Here is a 7,990-nt window from a genome sequence, read left to right as displayed (position 1 = left end):
CGGGGAGCGCGCGGCGGGGGCCGGGGCGGGCTGAGGGGGGCCGAGGCGAGGCGGGAGCCCCCCCGGCCCCCCTGAGGCGCCGCGGCAGCCGCGCTATGCGCCATGCAGGTTCCCGGGCGGCCGCTGGTATTCTCGCACGCAGCTTCCCGGGCGCAGCAGCAGCCGCCTCGGTGTGTGGCGCCGAGGCAGGCACACAAAAGAGCGGCTGCGGCTGCCCCCCGGCTGCGGGTGCGGGAGGGGAGCGGCCCCGCCGCTGGCAGCACGGTAAGGAGCGGGGCAGGGGCACGGAGCGGGGTGTGGCGGCGGCGGCGGCTGCTGCCCTGAGGGGAGCGGGGATGCTCGGCGGAACCGGGGGGGAAGCCGCGCCGCCGCCTCCTGCCCGCTGCGGGGCCCCGCAGCCCCCAGCCTCGGCGGAGCGGGGCCATGGCGGGGCGGCACCACACGGCTCGGCACCCCCTCGGGAGCACGACGGGCCGCCCGGGGAGCGGGCTGGGCGAGAGGCGAGGGGAGTCCCCGTGCCATGCAGCATCGCCGAGAGTTTGCGGCTGCTTTCGTGCCCCCGGTGTGGCAAAGGGATCACGCGTTTTCATTTATTTATTTATTTATTTATTTTTCTTCTACCCCCCCCACCCCCTCTTCCTTTCATCTGTCTGAAGGGAGAAGGCGGCTCAATGGGGAGATGTTGATCTTTCTCGGGATGAACAGCGTGAGGCATGATAGCACGCTCCGTTCTCCCCCCCCCCTTTTTTATTTTTTTTTATTTTATTTTATTATTATTATTTTTTTTTCTCCTGTGGTGTTGCCGTAACAAAAGGGCTGGGGGAGGCGGGGAGCGCTGCGCTTCAGCCGCATCTCGGCATGAGGCGAGGCCGGCCCGGGCTGTCCCCGCGGCTGGCGGCAAGGAGCATTAATTAAACAGCACCACGAGAGGCTCCTGCACCGCCTGCAGCCCGGAGCTAACGTGCCTTCACCGAGCTGTAAGGAAAGTGTCGAATTGCCACGGCCTGTTGGGTGAGAAATGCAGATGTTTCGGCTACCTTACCTTGTCAAGGCCACCCTATAATCTTCCTGGAGGGGGTTGGGTGCCTGCAGAAAAGGTATTCCGTGTATTTTGCCTCTTACCCAAGAATTCCTCGTTATTTTACCAGTAGATGTGAAAAACCGAAGCGACTGCTATCATAGTTGTCTGTGGTTATGCATAAGCAATAGTATTTCTGCATAAGGTGATCCTAAAAGGATGCTTATGTAACTGCTCATTGATACTTGAAAGTAAAAATACAGCACTTGCTGGTTATCTGTGTGTCGAAAAGCGTAAGATTTAAGCTTATCTTAAAGCATAAGATGTACGTTTATCACTGTATTGTCCAGATTCTCCTCTCTGTGGGACAGACGAGCAGGACAGAGCTTGCCTTTCCGGACTGTTGTGCTACGGGCACTGACCTGCTGGAGGGGAAGGGAAGCTGCTGTGCTTGCTCCTCTATGGGCTCACAGGGTTTTGGGCTGCACACTTGTCCTTGTGAAACCTTGATTGTCTGTCTTCCTAAGCCTAAATTCTCTGGTAGTTCAGCCCTTAACTGCACATGGAAATATCTCAAGGTATTTTTACAAATGCAGTGTTGCCTCTAATCAGCAACTGCATTATTACTTTGCCTTGATCCTCGGATCATAAAGAAAAAGTGTTCGTGAAAAGGCCATGGCTGTTCATCTCTTCGGCCAGTCTTATATTCTAAGGAAACATCTCGAAAAGCATCTTCTGTGCAGTTACTTGGTTAATGCTAATTCAGGTTGGAGTCTGGAGGTGAATTTAAACAAGAGCTAGGTCCTTAAGAAGTGACCTTTGCTTAAGGCCGTAAACATGAGGAGCCACTTCAAGAAACATAATTGTACCATCTCTCCAGCTGTTCTGGTAAGAACATTTGCTGAGAAATAATTTCTGAAAATACCGTCATTTAGACCTCTTCCAGGTTATATTCCTATGCTGAAGGTGGGGAAATCTAGCAAGAAGTGATCTGTTACTGGCTACCAACTCACAGAGAAAAATAAAAAGAAACTCATCTTGTACAGAAAGAAATGCTGGTTATAGCCTTATAACCCAATGGAGTTTGAGAAGCTTAGAGTTAATGTTCTGATAGGCAGGCTTTGGGTGCTTTTTCATGGCCCCAGACTTGTTATATCCATTTCCCATTTCATCCATGCTTCAATAAACAAGGCCACGCTTAAAGCCATTGCAACAACAGAGGCTGCTGAGAAGGCCCTGGGGTCCTGGGGGGAATCAAGCTGCACGTGAACCAGGCGTGTGCCTTGGCAGCAGAGCTGGCCAGCAGCATCCTGGTCTGCATGGAATTCAGCCACTAGATCAAGGGAAGTAATTATCCCCCTCTACTCAGCACTCATTAGACTGCATCTATAATGCAGTTAAAGGCTGGACTAGATGATCTTAGAGGTCTTTTCCAACCTGAATGATTCTGTGATATCAGCAAAGGCAATGTAATATTGGTATGATACACTGGCCCACTACTACTACCTGTGTTGATAAAGTTATGCTTTACTATAAGCCTCCTGAGAAAGATATTTGCTTGATATATTTTAATATAAGTATAAACAAGAGGAAGAATGTGCTTTTTTAAGCAGTGTCTTTTCTGGTACTCCTGTGAGGCAGTTAAAGTCTTGAAACATTGCAAGAGACATAATGATGGTTCTTATAGTTGGAGAAAATAATGCATTGATGCAGTCATGTGGATTTCACAGGTTAAGAGGAAGAGCTGAAAGCAGAGTCAGAATTCACTAGTTTTTAGACACTCCACAAAACAAGCAATTGTTGAGCAAAATGTTCATTATAAGTACTTTGGATACTTGCAAATGCTTTTAGTCTACCAGAGAGAGCATTAATATGTGAGGATTATTTATTTATTTTCCTGAGGACCCATTTACTCTCGAGGGCTGTGTGAAAAGCAGCTCAAAGAAGCATCATGCTTGGAGCGTTGAATTCTTTAGGCTTGTCCTGCCCACAGAAGATAAACATGCAGCACTTATACTTTATCATGGCATATGTGAGGGGAGGGCTTTCCTTCAAACTTTGTATTTTGTTTAAGCTTCAGTCTCATCTCAGTTAATGGTACTATTTTGCAGGAGAAAGATCTTCTATAAGTGATAGAAACAGATACAGAACTAAGTGTTTATTTCTGATGCTCATAGGTAAACGCACTGTCACTTGAGTACATGACGTTCCTTTTTTTTTTTTGTTGCAGTACTTACTGCCTTCACCTACTGCAGCAGAGATGGATGACTTGCACTTCAAGAGGAGTAAGTTAGAGTAGAGCAGAGCTGCTTTGAAAAACTAGGATTAATAGGTACTTCCATCTAGGCAAAGGGGGGAGAACTGGAAGCCTTGTAGGTGGGGATGAGGAGGAAGCGTCATCATTCCCAGATGATAAGGTTGTGTGATGCATTGCTGGAGATGCATACTCTAAAGTATAATCATGCATGAAGGGATCATTTGCTTTTGAAATAGAGGTAGATAAAGAGGAAAGGAAAGTTGGCAAAAGGTATATTAAAAATAAAAAATGCTTGGATAGTAGGAGTATGACAGTTATAAGCAATGTGAGGTTTGGAGTCTAGATAAGAATTTTTCAAATAGCAGCAATTCTGCAGTGCTGATATCTACCTGGACTCCCCCTGGGAGCTGCAGGAAGGAGTATCTTGGGATAGTTGTCTGTTTTGAACTATTAAAGGTGAAGCTTCCCTCCGAGAATAGCCCTTCTAGTTACAGACTTTCCTATGTGGATGAATCTTGATTAGTAATAACTCACTTTATTTCTTAGAAGACAGCTTGATTATTTCCATTTTGTTAATTAAGTAGTTTTTGAACTTCATTTTGTAAATTGATGTAAGGAATATTTGTGAACGTGTCACTAGCTAGCATTATTTCCAGATTTCTGTCTTTTACTTCTGGAAATATCCCCCTCACAGACCCTTATCATCTGCAACCTTTGTGAAAGTTCCTCTCCCATCATCAATTGTACCATAACCCTGTTGATTTTCAAAGAGTGAAATCTGCTGGTTTTTCTTTCCTAAGCATTTCTACAAGAGAGAGGCCTGACCTTGTAAGTTTTTCTTTCTATACATACTCTGCCTTTGTGCATTAAGGGCTCACAAGATCTGACTGAAAAATTAGTGAAATTCCTTCATCTGAGTACAGTAGTTAGATTTAGCTAAGACTTAATAAAGTGGTCATAGCAGGTAAGTTTCTTCTTGCTCTCAATGAGTATAGCAACATCTTAAAACTAAAAAAAAAAAAAATAACAGGGCTCACAACTCAACGTAATGGTTTTGTAACACTACCCGTGGGAGTTCTGGTAGGTATGCACATCCAGCTGCTTGAGCACCGTAGTTAAGAATGCCGAGTAACTTTTGGGGCTCATTTCCTTTTTCCCTGGTAAGGTATCCTTGCTGTGGTGACTATCGAGAGTCATCTCTGCTTTCCAGTTGCTCTAATTTGGATTTGTTGTGAATGACAGCCAAGTGCTTATCTTAGCATGACACTACAGGGTTCTCTGAGGATTTAGTGAGATAGTAATTCCAGTAAAAATTGAACAGAAAATTCATATTTTTAGCAGATAAACAGAGATGGAGAATGTATGTTCTCACGTATAGACTTTCATCTTTACATCTCACTGTGTTAAGGGCCTAAGTCCACAGGAGGAACTTCAGGCAGTCAGGGTTTTAGGAACGACACTGGAATAAGCCCCTGAGATCACTATGTGGTCTGCTTCTCTGGGTAAGCTGATGAAGAAAGAAGCATAGGAATAAATGGAGAAGACCTTTCATATCTGAGGTTTGTAACAGTTGATGTAAACCTTAATTGCACTAACAAACTAGCCACAGACAGTAATGACAAGGTGACCTCAATTTTCCACAAACATTACTGTGCCCATCATTTGGAGAATCACATGAGCAGATCCCTTGAGGACCTCTGGAATGAACTCTGTAGGTTTCCTGCCATGCAGAAGATCACTGGTCTCGTACAAAGTGACCCTGAAGCACCAGGAAGTCCTCAGTCATGGGGAATATCAACGCATTACAGCATTTCATGCCAAGGAAGAAACAAGCACATCAAAAGTCAGGGGGAACCAACTCTGTCACAAAGCATTTGCAACAGGGCAGGAACTTTTGAAGTGATTTTTGGTAATAAAAGTTGGAGAAAGCTCACCTACATAAGTAAGCACTGAAAGGTCTATAGTTCTGTCCCTTACTTCAGGAACTCTAAACTGATTAGAGAAATATTATTAGCATATCACAAAGGAAGAGAACACGGGAGGAAAAGAGGGGGGGGCAAGATAACATCTGTTGGTGGTGATGGTGGTGATAATCTGCATGTGAAAATTCCCTGAGGAGGAGGAGGAAGTGATGAATTTTTGAAGTGTAGGCTCCAAAAGAGTGAATATTTAGGCAGAAGTAGGGAGTTGGGCTGAGACATTAGCTGCAGTTCCAAAATCAAGGTGATATCTGCCTCAAATCAGATGAAACACAAAATACGAAGTCATTGGTGTGTTGCATGTGTCAAACCAGGATGATCAGCTACCAAGGAGCAATAAAATTGGGCTCTGTGCGTCTTTTTTTTTTTTTTTTTTTTTTTTTGTACTCAAGTATTCCCAAACTACTTAGTTAAGTATTTCTAAGCAGCTTTTTTCCCCCTACCACTGTACAAGCTGTAATACAGGGTGAGAAGCCCAAGTTGCACAGGGACAGCGCCTATCTAAGCAATATTGTAATAACCTCCCGGAAGGAGCAGCTCTGTTTGGCATTCAGTGAAATAGCTGATCTTTATGCAAGAGAATGAATAATAAAGAGAATAAAATTCCCCCACAGCCTGCCATGTATTTGCTACCTTCATGCACAAGACAAACAAGGGATATTTGGGCAGACTTTGTCTCCCACTGTGCCCTTCAAAACCAAGATCCTCCACTGTACTTCCCTGGTTCACCCGCCTTTCTTGGGGGTTTCAGAAGTGCTCGTTAACTTTGCCTTTCCCTGCCCCAGCAAAACGGTCACAGATTCCTAACTGAGCGCCTGGTTACTGAAGCGACTGGAGCAATGAAAAAGAATGACTGCTGCACAGATCAGATTCTGTTCTAGAATGACTTAGGAGTCTTTTTTGGTTGGTTGCTTGCTTTCAACAAGCGTGAAATGCTATCAAGCAATTGCCATTACTGTCTCGAGTCACTGATACCAGCCACCACAAAAATTGCATTTCAGTGCAAGGGAAAATGCACCCATTTGGTTTAGTCAAATCTTAAACTAGGCCTCAAAACTCATACTCCAAATGCCAAGAGGGAGGCATTTTCAACAACACATCTGAGCGAGTGCATGGAAACGAGATTGCTTGCTTCTTGTTCGCAAGCAACATTTCTTTAGAGCCACCACACTCTTCAAATCCACACCAAATCTCTCTCTCCTGGGAGTGAGGATCTTTTTTTTCCCCTGAGCTGTAGGCTTTCTGTTAAGGATGGCCACCCTGACTGCAATTTCCTGGGCAAGAGGGGTTGTTGGAGGTTTGTTACTACCTGCTACCAGGTTGCATGATTGCTGTGCTGTCTTGAGTGAGGGTGCAAGTTCTCTCCCCAGTCTTTAATGCTCGTATTGTTTCAAAGCCCATTACAACTACCAATGTAGGAATAGTCATAAAGGCAGGCACACAAAGAAAAAAAATATTTCTACTCTTATAAACTGATCCAGGATGGGAGCGAAGCAAAGGCTTGCCTTGGCTCCAAACTCTTACTATGCAGCATAGCATGTTGTTGCCATGCTACCAGAATTGCTTGCCTTGATATTTAAATTTACCCTTAACAAATTTGCATTTAAAAAGAATGAACTGTTAACAGTGCATTAAAATATAAAATAACCTGACAAGCCATAAACCTTGCCACCAATTTGTTCATATATTTCTGACTTCTACAGATCTTTTTTTTTATTCCCAAAATTAACACTGCCACAACAACAGAAATCCCAGAGACGAATGAACCGACAAAATCTGGAAAGGCACTGTTGGTAGTGCAATAAAGGTTTATGTCAAGAGAGGAATATAAATGATAGTTTCCATACTTAACGAAAATGTGCATTTTGCCTACCTCAGTAAGTGCCTCTTGCCATCCTTCGTAGTCTCTGATTTAGCATTACAAAGGAAAATCAGAGTGTAATGATATTTTTGTTATTGCTGAGCTGTGGAGGAAAAAGAATGTTATATATGTACACACACACACACACAATTCTTTAGATGCAAAAGCTTTTGTTACCGGAACATAACTCTTGATTAGAGATATGGCAGCTTTAAAAAGAAACTTATCCCTGTGATATTCTTAGCCAGTCAATCAGTGTGGCTTTAATTATGTTGAAGTATTTGACATATTATGGCCCAGGAGATAAGAGCTGTGGCATACTGGATGATAGGCAGAAAGAGGAGGAGTCCTGTTGGTGATTAGAAATTTCATGCTTAGTACCGCATCAGTGGTATGAAATGAGCAGTGGAGAGGAACGCTCCTGGTTAATGCTGAGTGGCATTGCATTTCTGATGTTAATAATATGAAGGTTTTTGGTGGCATAATTCTGCATTCCTGGTAAATACCTGCCTGCTTTCTTGATCAAAAGCTTGCCCTGGAAATACCTGTGTAGTAGCAGTAGTATGCCGTTAAGTCAATTGTTGTTGTTTTTTAAATGTAATAAAGTGTTTTTCTTTGTGTTCTCAATAATGAGTGGAAATCTCCCTCTATTCTTCCAAAAGTGAAAGACACAGAAGGTGTTGTATATACATTATTACATATATACATTTTTATATATTATATATATAACACTTGCTGTTTTCAGTACGTGGAAAGAGATCACGTAAGGGTTTTTAGCAGCTCTATTCCACACTTATGCAATAATAATAAATTATCATTACAGCATGTGTTTCCACTGATATTTGCCTGTGTTGATTATTCAACACATACACATC

At 43.7% G+C, this 7,990-nt stretch overlaps 1 protein-coding gene across 3 annotated transcripts in view; it reads left to right on the top strand.

Annotated features, from left to right (window-relative positions):
* Positions 1-38: 38 nt before the first annotated feature.
* APBA2 (amyloid beta precursor protein binding family A member 2) overlaps positions 39-7,990 on the top strand; it is a 97,833-nt gene continuing 89,881 nt past the window's right edge. For all 3 annotated transcript variants that reach the window (XM_082768766.1, XM_082768767.1, XM_082768764.1), the window contains exon 1: positions 39-264. The gene's annotated coding sequence lies outside the window, so the exon portion shown is untranslated. The remainder of the gene's footprint in view (positions 265-7,990) is intronic.

Source organism: Aythya marila (assembly GCF_965140915.1).
Source record: "Aythya marila genome assembly, chromosome: 11".
Classification (NCBI taxonomy): Eukaryota; Metazoa; Chordata; class Aves; order Anseriformes; family Anatidae; genus Aythya; species Aythya marila.
This window is presented reverse-complemented; position numbering and strand designations above follow the sequence as displayed.